The following is a 19,479-nucleotide window of genomic DNA, read 5'->3' as shown; positions in this document are numbered from 1 at the left end:
TTCGTACTATAGAAAAAAAATTCATTTTTTATCAGTTAAGAAACCTAGAAATAAAGCAAACCCTACTTTGAGTTTTTAGCCTCCCCTGTCCTCCTTTTTATCTTTCCATTATAGATTTCAAACCCTGCTTAACAATTCAATTCCCACCATCGATCAGACTTCAATCAATAACATGAGTCGCCAATGTGAACAATTGACATGAAAAATTGTTACTAACATGAAAATTGGTTCTGAGTTCAGACCCATATGCCAAGAATTTTCATAGTTTCTTTGTTGTCCATGGCTTTGAAAATCATACTCAAAACCCTAGATCTAGTTGAAATTTTTTGTTGCAAGAGTGCTTTTTGGAAGTTCAGACATGGAAAGAAAGGTGTTAGGAGTTTCAATTCACAAAAAAAAAAAAAAAAAAAAAAAAAAATAAAGGTTCTTTGGTATGATTTACTTGAATAAATTTCTCTTCTTCTGGCGAGTTGTGGGAGTCGGTTGTTCATTGGGAGGAGGGCAAAGTATCCTTCGTTCGATGGGTGCGTTGTTAAGAGGGGTCTAGAAAGTGGGTGGAGGTGAGGTTTTTTTTTTTTTTTTTTTTTTTTTTAAGTAATAATGAATAAACACTATTGACTTCTCTTAAAAAAAATAAAAGAGTCATAAAATAAATAAAAGAACATAACACATTTGGCGGTACAGTACATGGTAAGCCTAACATTACACTTTTAGCATTGTATGAGAATCACCCTGCCCTTAGCCTTGTCGATGGGTTTTTTTAGAACTTTAATTATCAAGGGAAGGGAAGAGAGTTCAAACAGAAGTTCGAACTCGAAAGGCAAGGATAGAAATTCAATACCTTATTCACTAAGATATTGTACCAAATATTGTTGGCTTACATGATTTTTGTAACATTGAATGAGCATGAGATTTTTTAGGGCTGGTTGCTCCTACACGGAAAGATCGATGCGTCTGGACGTTGGACTTTGGTCTTACATATGTTAATACAATAACAAGTAATTAAATTTTTGGTCAAAAATTTAATTGCAAGTTGGGTTAACAATATTCTTCTATACTTTACAATACTATTCCACATTATCTAGAAGCAAGGTGAAACAAAAGGTATATAGGAAATGGAACAAATGCTTCGCTATATGTATAAATCTTTAAAGTTGAGAGTGAAATTTTTTTGTAAGTATAAAAAGGAAAATTGTCATGGAATTATTCAAGTTTGCTTAATAAAAATGAGCCTTTGCAATATTTAATCGCATGGTTCAGTTCCTTGGTTCTTAAAGGGCATGTTTAGACAAAATCCCAAGAGATAAAATAAATAATTGAATAAAGTAGATTTATTTTACCTTGCTAAGAATTTTTGGAGGATAATTCAGCAAGATTTTGGCCTTTGGATGCATATGCTATGTGATAAATATCTAGCAGGAGGGGAGGGAATGAACATTGTTTAATATTGTTATATGGAAGGAGGCTTCTAGTATTTGCAAAGGCTTCATTGATGGTGCTCAGTTGTTGAAAAAATGTTTGGTTTGGCATATCAAATTTGGTGAGAAAGTTAGATTTTGGAATTATTGGTTAAATTATAGGCTTCTTTTAAAATTTTCTCTTCAACGACTTCTGCCAACTATGCTTATGTCCTACGTGGCTGATTTTTATTATAGTGAGAACTGGGATATATATAGAACATTGATCTATTTCCTTCCTAAAGTAATTGTGGAAAACATTGTCACTATTTTTGTGGATAATATTGGTGGCTCGTCGTACAAGTGTACATATAGAGACTAACTAATGATGGTAACTTTACTGTGAATTTCGCCTATGTGTTGGACCTAGACGCTAAGATGAACTCCTAATGATGATGGATATTTATCTCAGAGTCGTATCTTCCTCCTTAAGTGCTCTCTTTTCTTTGGATTTTGTTGCTAGACAAAATATTGACCAATGAACAATTAGTTAGACAGGATTGGCTGCGGATTCTTGATGCGGCAGATGTTAGGGTGCTTTTAAATAAAGTATTTATGTCTTCACAAACTGTTTCGCTAAGATTTGGAGAAGTTTTCCTATTCTTGATTAGTTTTTCATTGATGCATACTGTTGAGTAAAAAATAATCCCAAAAATCCAGAAGGAGACACTTGAACTTCTTCTCAAGAAAGATAAGATTGTCATCATTAAATGGGAAAGCTATCAAATATTTCCACATGTAGCTTAGCATCCTTGGAAGTTCAAACAATGAACACCATCATTAAATCAAATATTTCCACATGTAGCTCAGCATCCTTGGAAGTTCAAACAACGAACACGACTGTTCAAAGCTCCCCAGCTCATGACATGGAAAAGTCAAGGACATTAAAGATAGGATTAATTATTAAATCCTATCTTTAATACATTCTCAATTGAAGGTCAACTTAATCAAGTAAGCTCACGTGCGAAATTATGTCAGATCCCATTTAAGATCAAACAATTCCATCTAATTGAGTAAGATTGTATGTGTGATAGCATCTACTATACCAGGAATATCAATGAATCCTTATCACAATCAATCAATCAACAATATCTCCATCATCCTACGGATGACATAACCTTGGCCAATGGGAACATCGCCACGTGTAGGGCGAAACCCTACACCTAGGCCAGCCACCTCCCTATAAATATTTCATCTCCACCAAACTTTGATAAGCTCTTTCTACTCATACAAACCCTAAACACTTACTAGTTTCAAAGATATTGACTTAGGCATCAAAGATCCATTGGCCAACCCGGCCCCCCCCACCCTCCCTCCACCTTATGGTCATGTGCGGCTTTGGTCTTTGATCAAAGGTCTTAATTGTTTTGTAGGTACAAATTCGTCAAGACTAAAGACGACAGATTATTGCTACCACAAGTTGGTGCTTTCATTGAGAACTTGATTTAAACACTCGACGAAGGTTCTCGCATTCGTGTTTCGAATTTTTTCATTATATAAGTAAATTTTTCCACACATTCCTATGTCTAGAATTTTTATATGTTCTTTGAATAACTTTGAGGAAGAAATACAATGGCATAAAATTATGAAACCACTACCAACTATACATCCTACATTCAAGGATATGGACCTAATGATGGAGATTGTGATGTGGCCCCACACCGTCGCTCCTCGAGGCTCACCATGCCGAGGGGAGCAACGTTACTGGTCCAGTGTACCCCCTGACTGAGCTCAGATTATTGCCTGTGCAGTGGCATCAAGATATCCCCTCCAAAGCCCAATTCAAGATGCTATAGCAGTAGCTAGGGACCAAGGCCGAGCCCAAGCCCACCCTGCATAACGGCAAGACCAGGCGCCAAACGAGGCAGCTCAAGCCGAGCTAGGAGCAACCAGAGCCCAAGCCTAGCTGTAGGCCCCCATGCTTGAGCCTAGCTTGCCCAGCCTATTCCAGTAGCCTAGCCTGTATTCCAGACCAGTCTTAGACAAGTTTAATTGACCTAGCTCCAAGTTCCCAGACCAGCCGGACAAATCATCTGGCTTGCGATTAAACGAGAGGTATTTTCTCCATTTGTTTTTTGGAAGATTTGACTCGTACCAGCTCGAATTTTGTACTCAAAGTTACACTTCCACTTTTTATTGAGATGTTACCACCTAAGATTTTTGACCCCGAATGGCGAACAACACCTGTCTTGATAAGTCGCATATTTGACAAGTGCCCTCGTGCAACATATAACCTTGGTGAATCAGCTCTTGAAGCACATCGAGACTCAGCGCACTCTTGACGATGTATCCCAAAGTGGGACAAGGGTAGGTGACCACGTTTTGTTCCACCAACGTCTCAATAAGCAGCCACGAACTTAGCGTTCTAACAGTGTGCACTCTCGCTTGGGTCCTTAAGTTAACATCTCGCCTCAGCCTACAAATAACCATTCACTCCCGACTAGGTCCATGGGTGAATGTGTATTCATGGTTAGGTGCACACTTTGATGACCATCCCAGGCAAAATTTCAAGCAAAACGTTGGTTCGCAGCTTGGCCCACAAGGAGCATCCTCTGAAATTGTTACCAAGTGGAATAACCTACAATTTAAAATCTATATATGTGCTTGCCTGATGAGTCAGCAACACTCATCAACTAAGATTAGATATGTTAGTTTACTCACAGCGAAAGTAGTTAATTCAAGACTTAGTTTACTAAAGTGTTCCTAGTTAACTAAGATCCAATTCATTGCACATTTTAACTCTGACAATCTGAGTTATATGGACTTATCTATTTGCCAATAATGATGAATATATATCACAATCAAAGAGTAAGATAAGTAAACTTGAAAAGCGATAAATTGCACGGGAGGTTTTTGGCCGGAAAAACCCACTTCTTGGTTAAAAAACCGAGGACTCTCCACTAAGTCCAATCCTAAGTCCAATCCACTAATGTAAACAAGGTTTATACAAAGACCACACAAGCTCATTTCCTAGACCCCTATCTACGGAGCAGCATTATCTTTGTGCAACCTTGCTTTACAAGAGATGAACTCTTTCGGTCTTCATTAAGTGGTAGATTCTCCTGAGTTCTTCACCTTGTGGCACTAATATTGACTCAAATCCTGAAATGATATGATATGATATGCATATAAAATCTGGATTTAAATAACTAGTCAGATTATCCAGTCAAACAGTTGAAGGAAGAAACTAACTTGAATCCAAAAGCTTGGTCTAAAAATGGATTTAAAGCTTAAAACCAGACCAAGAACATAATGCAAAACCTTAAAACAATGCAACCCTAATATACAATGATTGGGTGTTTTATGCATGAAGTTGGTTTTGCAGCTAGGGTTCCATAAATGAAGAAGAGGCAAGCTCAAAGCTTTGAAGGTACTCTCTCTCTAAAATAAATTAGGAGACCCCAAATTGAAAACTGAAACCTTAGAGACAAATATACCAAAGGAAATCTGATTTTTCATCAACCAACTTGTCCCAAGGACAATTGTCGACTCCAAACGAAATCTAGGCAAATTAATAGCTAGAAACTGACTACCATCAGAAATGTGTCAATCAGCCCATGTGGGCTATCTTAATCTATATGCCTAGATAGCTGGAAGTCAGCATGGAAAACTGACTAGACAATTAACCTAGATAGAATGCAACACAGATAGAGATATGAGATGGACATGCATGAACAAACCTTAGACGTGAGGTGAGCCATGTCCTTGAACGTTTAATCCTAGTAGCATCATCCCATAATCAGATAATGTAGTCTAGAACTAAATTAAGCATATGGTACACAAATACAATGTTTGCCAACGAAAGCCAAACACTTAAAACTAGACTTTACGTCATCCACCTCACATCGAAGTAGGCAACACACCAGATGGAGAGAAAAAGTAACCCAATCGGGCTCAAGTTCAACTAGTAGCTTGCACCAAGCCCAACCACGAGCAGCCCGCTTGCCAGGCAAAAATGAATCCTTCATGTGTAAGACTTGGCACAGATGAGCAGAACACGAAGAAGAGCTGCGCAGACCCGCAGGTCACCACCAAGGGCAACTGAAAGCTCTGCTGCCCCAGCAGAGGCAAATTCAGGAAGAAGTAGAGAAATTACCTGCTGCCCAAGTTTAACATGCCGTATTTCACCATTTTAAGAGTGACGAAGACTTAGAGAGGCACTTAAAGCACTACCACAACGCGATAATCATTTATAGGAACAATAACTCCTTCATGTGTAAGACTTTCGCCACTACTCTACAAGGTGAGGCTCGAGATTGGTTTCACACCCTGCCACCACATAAAGAAAAAGAGAAAAAAATGAAACGTTTCTTGACTACGTAAAGAGGTTGAAGGTTGAGAAGGCCGAGATTGTCAGCTGCAAAACTCAATAGCCAATACAACCTTCCAGAAGAGACTCACACCAGACCACTTGTTACTTGAAGAATTGATCATAGGAAAAGACTTGACTCTAGCAAACTCGTTGGCTTTGGTAGAGAAGCATGCACTTTGGGAGAAAGAATGGCGAGCCAACAAAGCACCCGAGTAGCCTCAAAAGGAGCCAGAAGTAGCCCAAAAAAAGGTAGACTGGAAGTAGTCTAATGACAAAAACAAGTCATAAGCCAAGCGCAAGGACCACTCCTTGACAAGTGGAGGCCCGATGCCCAAGAACTACACATAGTTCTCAATTCCAATCTACTAGATCCTCCGCGACCTGAAGAATGAACCATGGTTCTTGTTGCCATGACCAATGAAGAGAGATACCTCCAAGTTGGATCACACTAAATATTGTGTATTCTACCAAGCTCTCGGTCACACGATCGAAACTTGCTTTAAGTGGAAAAACTACCTTGAGAAGCTCATGAAAATTGGCAAGTGCGACAGATACTTGAACAAGCTAGCAGTGCAGCCTAGGAAGAACACAGATCCATACGTAAAGTAGCCTGCCAAGACAACTAAATCCATGGCATTTTTCCTAAATTCGAATACTTGGGGGCCACCAACAAATCCAAAAAGGGAAATATCCAGTAGGCGAGATCAATCTCCTAGGTTAAGGTAATAAGCGTCGAGCTAGGACCAATCATCGGCTTCATTGAGCAGGACGCCAAAGGTGGATTTCCCTTTGACAACGCCCTGGAGATATTTGTCCAACTAGCCTACGTCATAAGTGTTTAGTAGTTCATAAGATGGGCTTGAAAAGTATGATCATAAGCTGAATAGAGGTTCTTACTAAATTTAACGGCTACACTTCGATTGTCGTCGATAACATCATGCTTGACTTGAGAACCCTTTCAATCATTTATTCGTGGACATTCAAGATCATTGACGACTCATTTCCCTAAATTGGGATTCTAGGTTGGGCCTGGCTAATGAAGTTGGGTAGGGTAACCTTTGTCGAGTATCAGAAAATCTGATTTTGCATCTCGAGAAAAAGAGGATGAGAAATCAAGTCAGACCAAGTTGCATCTTGACGATGCACTATACAAGTCCTGGATGAGTCAAAGAAGAAGTCTTTTACCCTAGTAGAAGCCATTAAGGTGCACAAGGACGTCCCAACTACCAAATAACAATTACAACCAACATATCAAGAAGATGGCATCCAAGTCGATGTATCAATAAACAAGACAAGACAGATTCCCTAGGAAGATGCCGAGTACATGATTTGTGATCCCTAGCAATCCGAGAAGACCGCTAGGATTGGCTAACGTCTAAGCCCGACAGAAAATAAGGAACTCACGAGTTTCCTTAGGGAAAGTCGTGATGTTTTCACATGGTCACATTCTAACATGGCCGACATCGACTCCAAGATCCCAAGATAGCTTGCCACAAGCTCCACGTCGACCCTACTACCAAACAATGATCTAGAAAAGATGACATTTTGCTCCTGAACATGTGGCGATTATTGAGGTGGAGATTGACAAGCTATTGAAGGTTGGATTCATCAAAGAAGTAGCGCACTAAGCATGGTTGGCAAACGTCGTGCTAGTGAGGGAGAAAGAGAAGGGCAAATGGCAAGTTTGCATAGACTATACCAACCTCACCAAAGCATGCCCTAATGATCCCTATCCAGTTACCAGAATCGTCCTACCGGTGGACTTAGCTATAGGGAACAAGTTACGCAATTTCTTGGATGCATACCTAGGCTACAATAAAATTTCCATGTATGAGCCTAACAAGGAGAAGACCGTATTCATGATCTAGAGGGACACCTATTGCTATAGGGTCATGCCCTTTTGGTTCTTAAGAATGCAGGAGCAACTTACTAGCGATTAGTAAACATGATCAATGGCGGAGCCAAGATTTCACGTGAGGAGGGGCCTCTCATAAATGTTAATGGATGTGTGGATTACCTATCCAGAAATCCATTTTTACCTCTCATACACATCTCTCAATTTCTGGCAGTTTAAGAAGAGTGTGTGAGATGTAAAAAAGATGTGTGAATAACACTACCCCAAATGTTAAAAATATTAATTCTAAACGGATAGTATCTACAAAAGTACAAACAAAAACAAAATATAATATGATACGAGTCCAAAATAACAAATTCATCGATAGCATTACCAATTCACAACAATTACAATTGTACTCGAAGAATTTTCATATTTTAAAACTGTATAATGATAGGCTCGTCATCTATACTATTTAAATATCTTTATCAATATAAGCAACCAAACAATTATTCGTCCACAAATCACACATTCGATTGTATAGGTTTTGATTATATAGGCTGGTCTTCATAATATAGCAAAAATACTTGCTCATGCTACAGACTCAAAACAAATTTGATAATCAATTAAAAAACTTGCAATAGATCAATTTAACAAAAACAAATTCATAATTTAAACAAATTATTTGCAAGATAGATGACAAAGTAAAATACAAATACTAGTATAAAAACTGGGACGCGAAACGGATTTGTTGCGACCTAGGCGGTGGAATTTGAAAGACTGCAGTATAGAACAAGTATGCTAAAAGTAAAGTGAGGATGGCCTATCCCCACCCTAGTCCCTTCTTCCCTCTGCCACTAAACATGACGTTTAAGAAGAAGATTGGAGTAACTATGGAGGTCTACATCGACGACATCATGGGTAAATACATATGAAATTCTCAAATTAAAAAGTGGATCTTTTTGCATACGAGGTTCAAAACTTCAAATCCCCTTCATCCGATATGTGCTTCTGAAGATGTGATAGCTCAAAGCCATGCTAAGTATCGGGCTGTAAGCATGGGCCTGCCACCTACCTCAGTACGACATTAAAATCAGCTTGAACAATGCATCTAAACCAAACATGTTTAATGTTCAAGCTAACAATGGCAAATATTAGAAGAATTTTAAGTCAAAAGGAAAACAGTGGAGTAATAAGACTGATTAGAGTAATAAGGTTGTTGTTCCTATGAAAAATGATGCAAATAACACTGGGGATAAGTGCAGATTATGTGATAGGCTTCACTATGGGGAGTGTTGGGTTAAGAACAAAGTTAAGTGTCACAAGTGCACCAAAATTGGGCATATTGCAAGATACTGCAATGTAAACAAGGCTATGCGACAAGTAAATTTTGCTAATCAGGTTGAAGAAACTGGTAATCTATTTTATACTAGTCACTCTAGTGAAGTGAAGAAGATGAATGGTGTGTGGTACATAGATAGTAGATGCAGTAATCATATGACAGCCAGAGAAGATTTACTTGTTGATATTGATAGAAATGTGAAAGCCAAAGTCCAAGTAGGCACTGCAGTTTTGGTTGATGTTGCAGGAAACAGAACATTAGTTATTGAGACAATTAAGGGCAGGAGATATATAAGGGAATTGATGCTTGTACCTAGTCTTGCAGGGAACTTGCTTAGTGTAGGCCAGATGACTAAGCATAGTTCTTTCTTATGTTTGGAGACTATAGAGTGGATGTGTTTGATGACAGGTCTCTAAGTAATCCGGTGATTAGTGTGAAACAGAAGGGAAATAGGTGTTTTCCTTTGATTTTTAGTACAAACAAGGAGCTTGCATTGAGTACAAGTGTGTAAGATGTGCAAAGATGTGGCACAAGAGATTTGGCCACTTGAATTTCAGGAGCCTCAAGCTATTGCAGAATCAAGGAATTGTGTTGGGACTACCTGAAATCCAAGATAGTGATGATGTGTGCCAAGGGTGTGTACTTGGTAAGCATCACAGGGAGTCATTTCCTAAGGAGACTACTTGGAAAGCATAAGAACCACTGGAATTGGTGCATTCTAATGTTTGTACACCTATTTTGGTTCCAACCATGAGTGGAAACAGGTATTTCCTCACATTCATTGATGATTATTCAAGAATGTGTTGGATTTACTTTATGAAAAAAATAAAAAATGTTTGGGATATTCAAGAAGTTTGGAGCTATGGTTGAACTGTAATGTGGTTACTCACTGAAGAAACTGAGAACTGATAGGGGTGGAGAATTTACTTCCATTAAGTTTAATGCATTCTCTGAATCAATTGGCATAGAAAGGCAGCTCAATGTGTCCTACACTCCACAACAAAATGGAGTGGCAGAAAGGAAGAACAGAACAATAGTGGAAATGGCTAAGAATATGCTGCATAAGAAGGAGTTACCCTATAAGCTATGGGGAGAGGCAGTCAACACTGTAGTCTATTAATTGAATAAATATCCTACAAGTGCATTAGACAATATTACATCATTTGAAGCTTATAGTGGAAGAAGACCTGGGATTAAACATCTTGAGGTATTTGGTGATGTGTGCTATTCTTTAATATCTAGAAATCTGAGACATAAGTTGGAAGCATCAAGTGCAAAGGAAAGCACCTATTTCCCCTCTGTTTCACAATAACTACTAGATTACTTAGAGACTTGTCATCAAACACATCCACTCTATAGTCTCCAAATAGAAGAAAGTAACCATGCTCAGTCATTTGGCTTACACTAAGCAAGTTCTCCGCAAGACCAGGTAGAAGCATCACTTCCCTTATATATCTCCTGCCTTTCATTGTCTCAATAACCAGTGCAATAATCACAAATGATTTCAACGTGATAAGATGGGATGATGCATCACTTTTCTTTGACGTATTCTCTGAAAATTTTATGCAGTCTTAATAACTTCTGTTTTAGTCTTATGACCTTAAAATGAGCTGAGGAAAAATTTAAACAAACTTCTCGCACGTTTATATTTTAATGCAACGGGAAGTATAGAAAATCCTTAGTCTGGTCTAAAACGAGGAACACATGATTGGAATCCACCAAACTAATATGTCTCAAATTTGTGATGATAAAACTGAAATTTGAATAATAGAACAGACAACTAGGCTTCAAATGGGCATCATAAACCTATTCCTACTAGAAAACTTAATGATGTACCCACCTTAGCCACTATTGATATTGGTAATTTCCATGGAATTTCAAGGTCGGCCCTTGTTTAAGAAACTAGAAATATGATTTTAATGTAAAATGACATTAGAAGGCAACTGAAAGCCTTCTAACTTGCAAAAGAGAAGGAATGATGCACATGCTTTATCCACTTGTTTGGGTTGTAGTTCTTGCTGATGCTTGCTATGACATTTGTACTTGTCATGCTCAACATAATGCTACTTTTGCAAGGAACTGTCAAGCATGGAGGAAAATACTGAAAACCTTTAGCACCAGATACCAGTAATCATGGAAGTAAGAAGAACAGTTAATTGTCTCATTGTAACCAGCATTGTTGCTCGGACAGCAAGCTATAGAAGTTGTAAACATCAATTGTGTTCTCAGAGTAACAGGATGCCAGCCTAGTCCTTTTGATTCAAGCTCACTAAACAATGTGATCTCGCCAGCAGGAAAATAACTAGTTCTAATATTTTGTCCTCTCTTAATGTATCCTTGCAGTAGGAATGTCCTTAAATTATATTGGTGTCGAATTCATACTTGTGTATGGAATTCCATTGTCTGTTTAAACGATTTGGGACTATCAGACTATGTTAACACTTAGAACGTCGATAACAGAAAAAATATATCCTACATGTATTAATCAACATTGCCTTAATGGTCCGTTATACAAATTGGGCTTTAGATTGGCTTTAGATTGTGTAGTAATACAAGAACAAAAGTAATTAAATCACTAATCAGGGTGAGCTTTAACCCCTCTTAGACTAGAGCTAGGGACACATTGAAATTGGAAGTGCATTTTAACAGCTTCAGTGTCAATATGATTTAACTTTTTTGTCTTGGATGAAATAATAACACAGTTCTTCTCTTCTGCTTTAGGGACGAATAGTTTCCCCTTGTCTACAGAGCCAAATAATGCAATGCTGCAAAACAATGACATTATGAGTTGAAGGGTATCGATGTGTTTTAGAAGCAACTGATTTGAAAATCAAAATCCAATGGTGAGAAAAATAAATCCCACGATAAAAAGGAAATGCAGTATATACGCATATGTTCAAAGTTCAAACAAGTACTTATCTAACGCAAGCAAACAAGTATTCACATATGTAATTTACCAGGGTTTTTGGCATGCATTTGCAAGTTGGATAGCTACGGTGTTTGTAGTTATCACACCAGCTGTGTCATTGATAAAGAGCAGAAAGTTAAAAAGATAAAAAGGAAAACTATTAGAAGTTGATCACGCTTCATTCATTGACTATTTTGCAAGAAAAACCGCAAAAGTCCTTGATAAAATTTAACCATTGCTTTTAATGAAGGAGGATCAAGATCACGAAACAAAAATGATTTCATTTTGGCAGCCGGAGACATCAGGAATCTTTTGTAGAAAGCTACAACTATGCAATGTTTAACAAGAGGAATCTTTTGTAGCAAAAAAACAATCAAGAGCATTCTCAAATCTGTAGTAAGCACTTAATAATATAGTTCTAGTTTACTCAAGTATGAAGCTGCGCCTCACTAAATCCTTAATTGCTCACATGCAACATTGTAGAAAAGAACCATAAAGATCATTCTTGTCGACAATTTTCTTTGCATTATTGTTCTGTGATTCAAGAAGCGGGACTTATTCGGCTACTTTTGAAATTTGGTTGAAAATTTGAAAAAACTGTATCTGTTATCCAAGTAGCAAAACACGTTTAGTATGAGAAACCAAGTACGTAAGGAAGACAGTGAAAGAGAACACCTTCATAAATGACCGAAATTACAATATTTTACCAGACACATTCTTGAGTCTTGAAAATTCAAATCCATTTTCTCGTTATCATTTTATAAAATATTCTCCAAAAACGTTACCAGACAGGCCCTAATCCTTTTAAATAACATGGAGGTACACAAATTGCCTAAATGATTTTAAAGAAAAATAATAGAGATATTTGTGCCAATGATAGGAGCATATTTATGCGACTTAATTGGCTTGTTCTCGTGCATTTATGTTGTGTTTCCTTAGTTATTTTAGTGTTTAAAGTCACTTTTGTGTGTTTTCAGATTATAAAGCCAAAGTGTGCAAGAAGATGCAAATTGGAGTCTTTTGGAGCAAAAGAGGAATGAATGAGTTGAAGACTTGAAGAAATATGAATTCCTAATTGAAGATGGATTCCTACTCACATGAGGATTCCTAGAAGAACAAGGATTCCTACTCCAACAAGGATTCCTACTTGAAGTAGGAAAGTTAAGCCAAGGTTTCCCATTTTGGTAACCTTTCCTAATCTTAAAAGTCCTTATTTTCCAGCCACTTTGAAGGCCTCGTATGCACTTTAGGACACAAAACAAAGGCCCTAGACCCCTTAGGGACCTTTGCCGCTCATTTCCCTTTCTCCCCATCCCTTGCCGTGCAAGGGACCCCTTTTCCCTTCAGTTTTAGGACACTTCACCTTTCCTAAAGCATTAAGCCGCACCTCTTAACCTTTCCTTTTCCCTTGCCGTGCAAGGGGGGTCCTTATTTCCTATTTTCTGCACTTAAACACATTCCCCTTTCAAATAAAACCCTAGCCGCATATTTTAGCCAATTTCCTTTTAGTTTCTGATTTGATTTCCTAATTCTAGAAGCCTTTGACTTAATTTTAGTTAACCAAAAAAAGTTAGGGTTTTAATTTCTGAAAACCCTTTTAATACTTCGACTTAAGCCGCACCCTAGGATCATTCTTTGATCATTCCATACATTGCCGCAGCCACCATCATTCTTCCACCTATAATCCGCAACCTTCCATCCATTCCAGCCACCATTCTACACCTCCATACACTTACACACCATTGCAGCCACCTTCCACCTCTCTGCCGCAACCCTTTATCATCCTAAATCCCTTCCTAAACCAAAATCACATCCAAAATCACCCTAAGACCTCTGTGCCGCAGCAAGGAGAAGAAGAAAGAGGAGCTTGAATGTGCAGAAATTCAAAGTGGAATCGTTGGGCGTTCTAGGTGTAATCAATCTTTTGTTCTCTATGTTTAATTTCAATTTTGTTTCTATTTCTGTGAACATGAGAGGCTAAACCCCTAGTTAGCTAGGGGGTGATTCAAAACCATGTATATGCTTGCAATATAAATTGATTACCTTCAGTTGGAATTTCATGAGTTGTGGATTCAATTTGTTTAACTGCTTGATTGATAACTTATTTGTGTATGTTTATTGAGAGTGCACGCTTAGTTTTCATGCATGAATATGATGCTAGAATATAAGGGAGTTTCACCTAATAGTTACAAACTTATATTCACAAGTAGTGGAGGTCGCTTATAAACGATCGCGTTAAATGAATTCTTGGCACTAGTTTCATGCTCATCATAGTAACGAATGCCTCGTCAACACTTATAGTTTTCATGTTGCTTAATGATCTTTGATTGTATCTTTATTGTGCTTTTCACGTAAAGGACTTTTGGAGAATGTTTTGAATTGTTGTATGCGCTTTCCCATCCAATTCATTAACTTAAGGAGAACTTGAAGGTTAATTTAAGCGAACCTAATTAACCCGGGGTGTTGACTTTCATGATTCATCGAAAGACCAACTGAAAATCATCTTGTATGCAAGTGTGACATGTGTGGAGAAGAACCTTCTAGCTAGCATTCCATCCATATTTTCATCAAATTCGTTTTTACAATCTGTTTTCTTTGTTTTAATTTCGTCAAAACTAAATCCCCCTTTACTTTAGTGTTTCAATTTAGTTAGAAAGTGTCTTAGTTTGTGTTTCTAAGTGTTTTGATTCAAGTTATAACCCAAATTCGTCCAAATTAGTGTTAGGTGTTCAAAACTGCCCAGATTGTGTTTTTAAGGCAGTTTTGAGTGTTTTGTTGCTGTTTTGAGTCTTTTGGTTTGTTTTAGTGTTTTAGTGTTTAGTTTTGCATTCTTTGAGTCTAGTTTAGTGTTTTAACCTTTGTTTTACGTTTTTGAGTCAGTTTTCAAGTGATTTAGCAATCCCTCCTAATCCCCGGTTTAGAACGATCCCTACTTATATATATATACTACAATTGTCAAAAGAGGGTTTTAATTTGTGTGCTTATATATTTCGCATCAGCCAACCAACATTAAGGAGTCTAACCATGTCAACATAGTCAGCAGGCTCAGGAAAATGATCATTAAGATCATAAAAATCAGCCTATCCCACATTCTTATTCAACTCATAAGCTTGTTATTGAATTAATATCTTGTTTTCTCACATTCTTATTCAACTCGTAAGCTTGCTGTTGAATTATAATCTTGTTTATGGTCCAAGGAGATGATCCAACACATAGAAAAGCTTATGAATGTGCTACATAATTCTAGCAAAAGGTGGTCTGTGCATCACACATGCATATAAAAAATGCTAGAAAGTTCTAGCAATATTTAAATCAAATGGTGGCAATTAGAAGTATCTAGAACCACAAACTTATGACTATGATGAATTAGTCCAATTCCACCGACTTAGTAAGTCGGCTGATCATGGCTATAAATATGAGTGTGTGTGATGCTATGTAAACTAAGTAAGAAGTAAGAAGAGTATTCTTGTGTAATACTGTGAGTGTTCCTCCTTTCTCTTGCCTATCAATTTTCGTTGTGTTACAAACATTCTTCTTTGTGAGATAAACATATCCAAAGTAGCGAAGTCTCTTTAAGCCCCAACAAAGTGGTACCAGAGCTATGGCTAGCAATGTTATGGCAGCCTTCCAAGTTCCAGCACCAAACAACAATTTTGATTATTGGAGTATCAAAATGAAGGCCTATTTGGGTGCACACGATGTTTGGGAAGTTGTGGAGAAATGTTACAGTGAGCTAAATGATGAAACTACTCTATCCCAACCCAAGAAGAAGAGTTTGAAAGATTCAAGAAAGGGAGACAAGAATGCTCTCTATCTCATTTCCCAAGCATTGGATGACAACAACTTTAAGAAAATCTCGAGTGCAACCTCCGCCAAGCAAGTATGGGAGAAGCTTTAAATCTCTTACAAATGAGCTGACCAAGTGAAAAGGTTCATCTTCAAGTATTGGGAGGTGAGTTCGAATCTCTACAAATAAAAGTGTCTGAATCAATCTCCAATTATTTTTCAAGAGTCTTAGCTATTTCCAATCAATTAAAAAAAAAACGGTGAAAAGTTGGAAGATGTTAAAATAATGGAGAAGATACTACGCTTGCTAGATCCCAAATTCGAGCACATCGTCGTGACAATTGAAGAAAACAAAAAAATGGAAGAAATGGCTATAGAGTAACTAATGGGTTTCTTGCAGGCATACGAAGAGAAACACAAGAAGAGACAAGGGATTGATGAACAACTCCTCAAGCCATAACTCCACCCAAAGAAGAAAGAAGAAAGCTTCAACAATTAGAGAAGTCAAAACGTAAGAAGTCGTGGCCAAGGTTGTTGACGTGGACGTGGTTGGAACTTCAACGACCATAACAACTATGAAAAAGGAGAGAGCTCAACAAGAGGTCGTGGAAGAGGACACTTAAATTTAAGGTATGATAAATCTCAAGTTCAATACTATAATTGTCAGACACTCAAATTTGAGGTATGATAAATCTCAAGTTCAATGCTATAATTGTCAAAAGTTCAGGCATTATGCTTGGGAATGTAGAGTTCTAAACAACAGACTTGATGAGGCAGTCAATTATGTGAAAGAGAAAAAAGAGAATGGCATTGTGCTACTAGCATGCAAGAACAATGATGATGACCAAGAATATACATGGTACCTTGACACCGGTGCCAGCAACCACATGTGTGGAAGAAGAAGCATGTTCATAAAGGTCAATGAATCAGTGAGTGGCAACGTTTCTTTTGGAGATGAATCCAAAATACCCAGAAAAGGAAAAGATAACATCCTTATTCCCATGAAAATGGGCAGTCACCAATTAATTTCAAATCTTTGTTACGTGCCAAATATGAAAAGCAACATTTTGAGTTTGGGTCAACTCTTAGAAAAAGGTTATGATATTCAAAACAATGTTGCAAAGTGTCTCAAGGCATTTTACAAAGACATAACCTAGCTTTGGCATCTTCATTTTGGGGATCTTAACCTTGGAGGATTAGAGTTATTATCTAAGAAGGATATGGTGAGAGGCTTACCGTGCATCAATCGCCTTGATCAAATTTGTGAAAGATGTTTACTTGGAAAACAGTTCAGGAAAAACTTTCCAAAGAAGTTGAAGATAAGAGCTCAGAAGCCACTCAAGCTCATTCATACCGATGTGTGCGGTCTAATAAAACCAAGCTTTTTTGGTAAAAAAAATAAATTATTTCCTTCTCTTCATTGATGATTTTTCAAGGAGAACCTAGGTAAATTTCTTGAAGTAGAAATTAGAGGTCTTTGGAGCATTCAAGAAGTTCAAAGCCACTGTAGAAAATGAGAGTGGTTGCAAGATCAAATCCATGAGATCTGATCGAGGAGGAGAATTCATTTTGAAGGAATTTCAAGAATTCTTTGAAGCCAATAAAATTCATTGACCCTTGACAGTTCCAAGATCCCTTCAACAAAATGGAGTGGTAGAAAGAAAAAAAATCAAACTATCTTCAACATGGCTTGAAGCATGCCCAAAAGCAAGATATTGCCTAAGGAGTTATGGGCGGAAGCTATAGCATGTGTTGTCTACCTATCCAATCAATCTCCAACAAGGAGTGTGTGGGGAAAGACTTTGTAAGAAGCATGGTGGAAGAAAGCCAGGTATTTCCCATCTAAGAGTTTTTGGAAGTATAGCCCATGTACATGTACCAAACAAGAGAAGAACCAAACTCGATGATAAAAGTGTGAAGTTCATCTTTATTGGCTATGAATCAAATTCAAAAGGCTACAAGTTGTATAATCCGAACAATGGGAAAACAATGACCAGTCGAGACGCAACATTCGATGAAGAATGAGAATGAGATTTTGGATCACATGCAAGTGATCTCAACTTCTTTCCTCAATTTGAAGAAAATAATAAACAAACAAAGATGGATCAAGCCAGAGAAGTTCAACAATAACCCACTACTGCATCTCCTTCACCAACATCAACCATTCATGGAAACTCACCTGCATCAACATCATTAAGTAGGAGTCTAAATGAAAGAGATGAACCAACCAGAAGTATATGAGATCTTTATGAGGTCACTGAAAGACTTGATAATTCAACATTTTTCTATCTCTTTGCTGACTGTGAACCAGTCAACTTCTAAGAAGCAGTGCAAGATATTAAATGGAAAAAAACGATGGACGAAGAAATTGAAGCAATCTAGAAAAATGATACATGGGAACTCCCTCTTTTTCCGAAATGACACAAAGCCATTGGAGTCCAGTGGGTGTACAAGACAAAGAAAAATTTCAAGGGAGAGGTCAAAAGATACAAGGCAAGACTAGTGGTGAAAGGCTGTAGTAAAAAACCTGGAAACAAGGTTCTAAAGTTGAAGAAAGCCCTCTGTGGTTTAAATCAAGTGCCAAGAGCATGGAATAATTGCACTAACAAGTACTTCCAAGAAATAACTTCACCAAGTGCCCTTATGAACATGCTCTCTACGTCAAAGTGAAAGATGGAGATATTTCCATTGTGTGCTTATATGTGGATGATCAAATCTTCACTGAAAGTAATCCAAACATGTTTGAAGAGTTCAAGAGAATGATGACCAAAGAATTTGAGATGACCGACATTGGGCTAATGGCATTCTACCTAGACATTGAATTTAAGCAGAAGGAAGAATGCTTTTTCATCCCCCAAGAAAGCTACACAAAGGAGATGCTGAAAAAGTTCAATATGGATGACTGGAGGTCCATAAGCATGCTAGTGGAGTGCAGAGTCAAACTAACCAGGCAAGACGAAGGAAAAAGTGTAGATCCAACATTTTTCAAAAGTCTTGTTGGAAGCTTGTGCTACTTGACATGCACAAGACCAAACATTCTCTATGCCATTGGATTAGTCAGATGCTACATGGAGAATCCCTCAATTACACATTTGAAGACCACCAAAAGAATTCTTCGATACCTTAAAGGTACAGTTAACTTTGGCTTGTTCTATTCAAGTTTTGATAACTACAAACTTGTTGGATATAGAGACAATGATTGGGTAGGAGATTCTGATAAGAGAAAAGTACTACTGGCCTTGTATTTTTCATGGGAGACACTGTTTTCACATGGATGTTGAAGAAGTAACCGATTATCACACTCTCTACATGCGAAGCTGAATATGTAGCTGCTACCTTATGTGCCTGTCATGCAATTTGGCTGAGAAACTTGTTGAAATAATTAAGCATGCCACAGGAACGACCAATTGAGATATATGTCGACAGCAAGTATGCAATAGCTCTGGCAAAGAATCCGGCTTTCCATGACAACAGCAGACACATAGATACCTGATATCATCACATAACATAGTATATTATGATGTGAAAATTATGTTGACACACAAATTAAACCCTATTTGTGACAATTGTAGTAATGAAGTAAGTAGGGATCGTTCTAACCGGGGATTAACTAGGGGTGCTAATCTAATTTGAATTGACTCAAACAGAAACTAGAACTTAATTGGGACGAATTTGAAAGTGTTATGACTCCAATTGCTTAAAAACACAAAATAAAACAAATACGAATGACTACGACTCAACAAAATATGAGGGAATTGTGGTTGGACGAATTTAAACTAAATGGGCAGATTGTAAAGAAAACAGATTTTAAGACAAAATTGTGATGAATCAATGGATGAT

The 19,479-nt window shown here is 37.6% G+C and overlaps 1 pseudogene; it reads left to right on the top strand.

The window, feature by feature from the left end:
* Nucleotides 1-15,454: 15,454 nt before the first annotated feature.
* Nucleotides 15,455-19,479, top strand: part of LOC137740670 (uncharacterized) — a 66,546-nt pseudogene continuing 62,521 nt past the window's right edge.

Source organism: Pyrus communis, chromosome 7 (genome assembly GCF_963583255.1).
Source record: "Pyrus communis chromosome 7, drPyrComm1.1, whole genome shotgun sequence".
Lineage (NCBI taxonomy): Eukaryota > Viridiplantae > Streptophyta > Magnoliopsida > Rosales > Rosaceae > Pyrus > Pyrus communis.
This window is presented reverse-complemented; position numbering and strand designations above follow the sequence as displayed.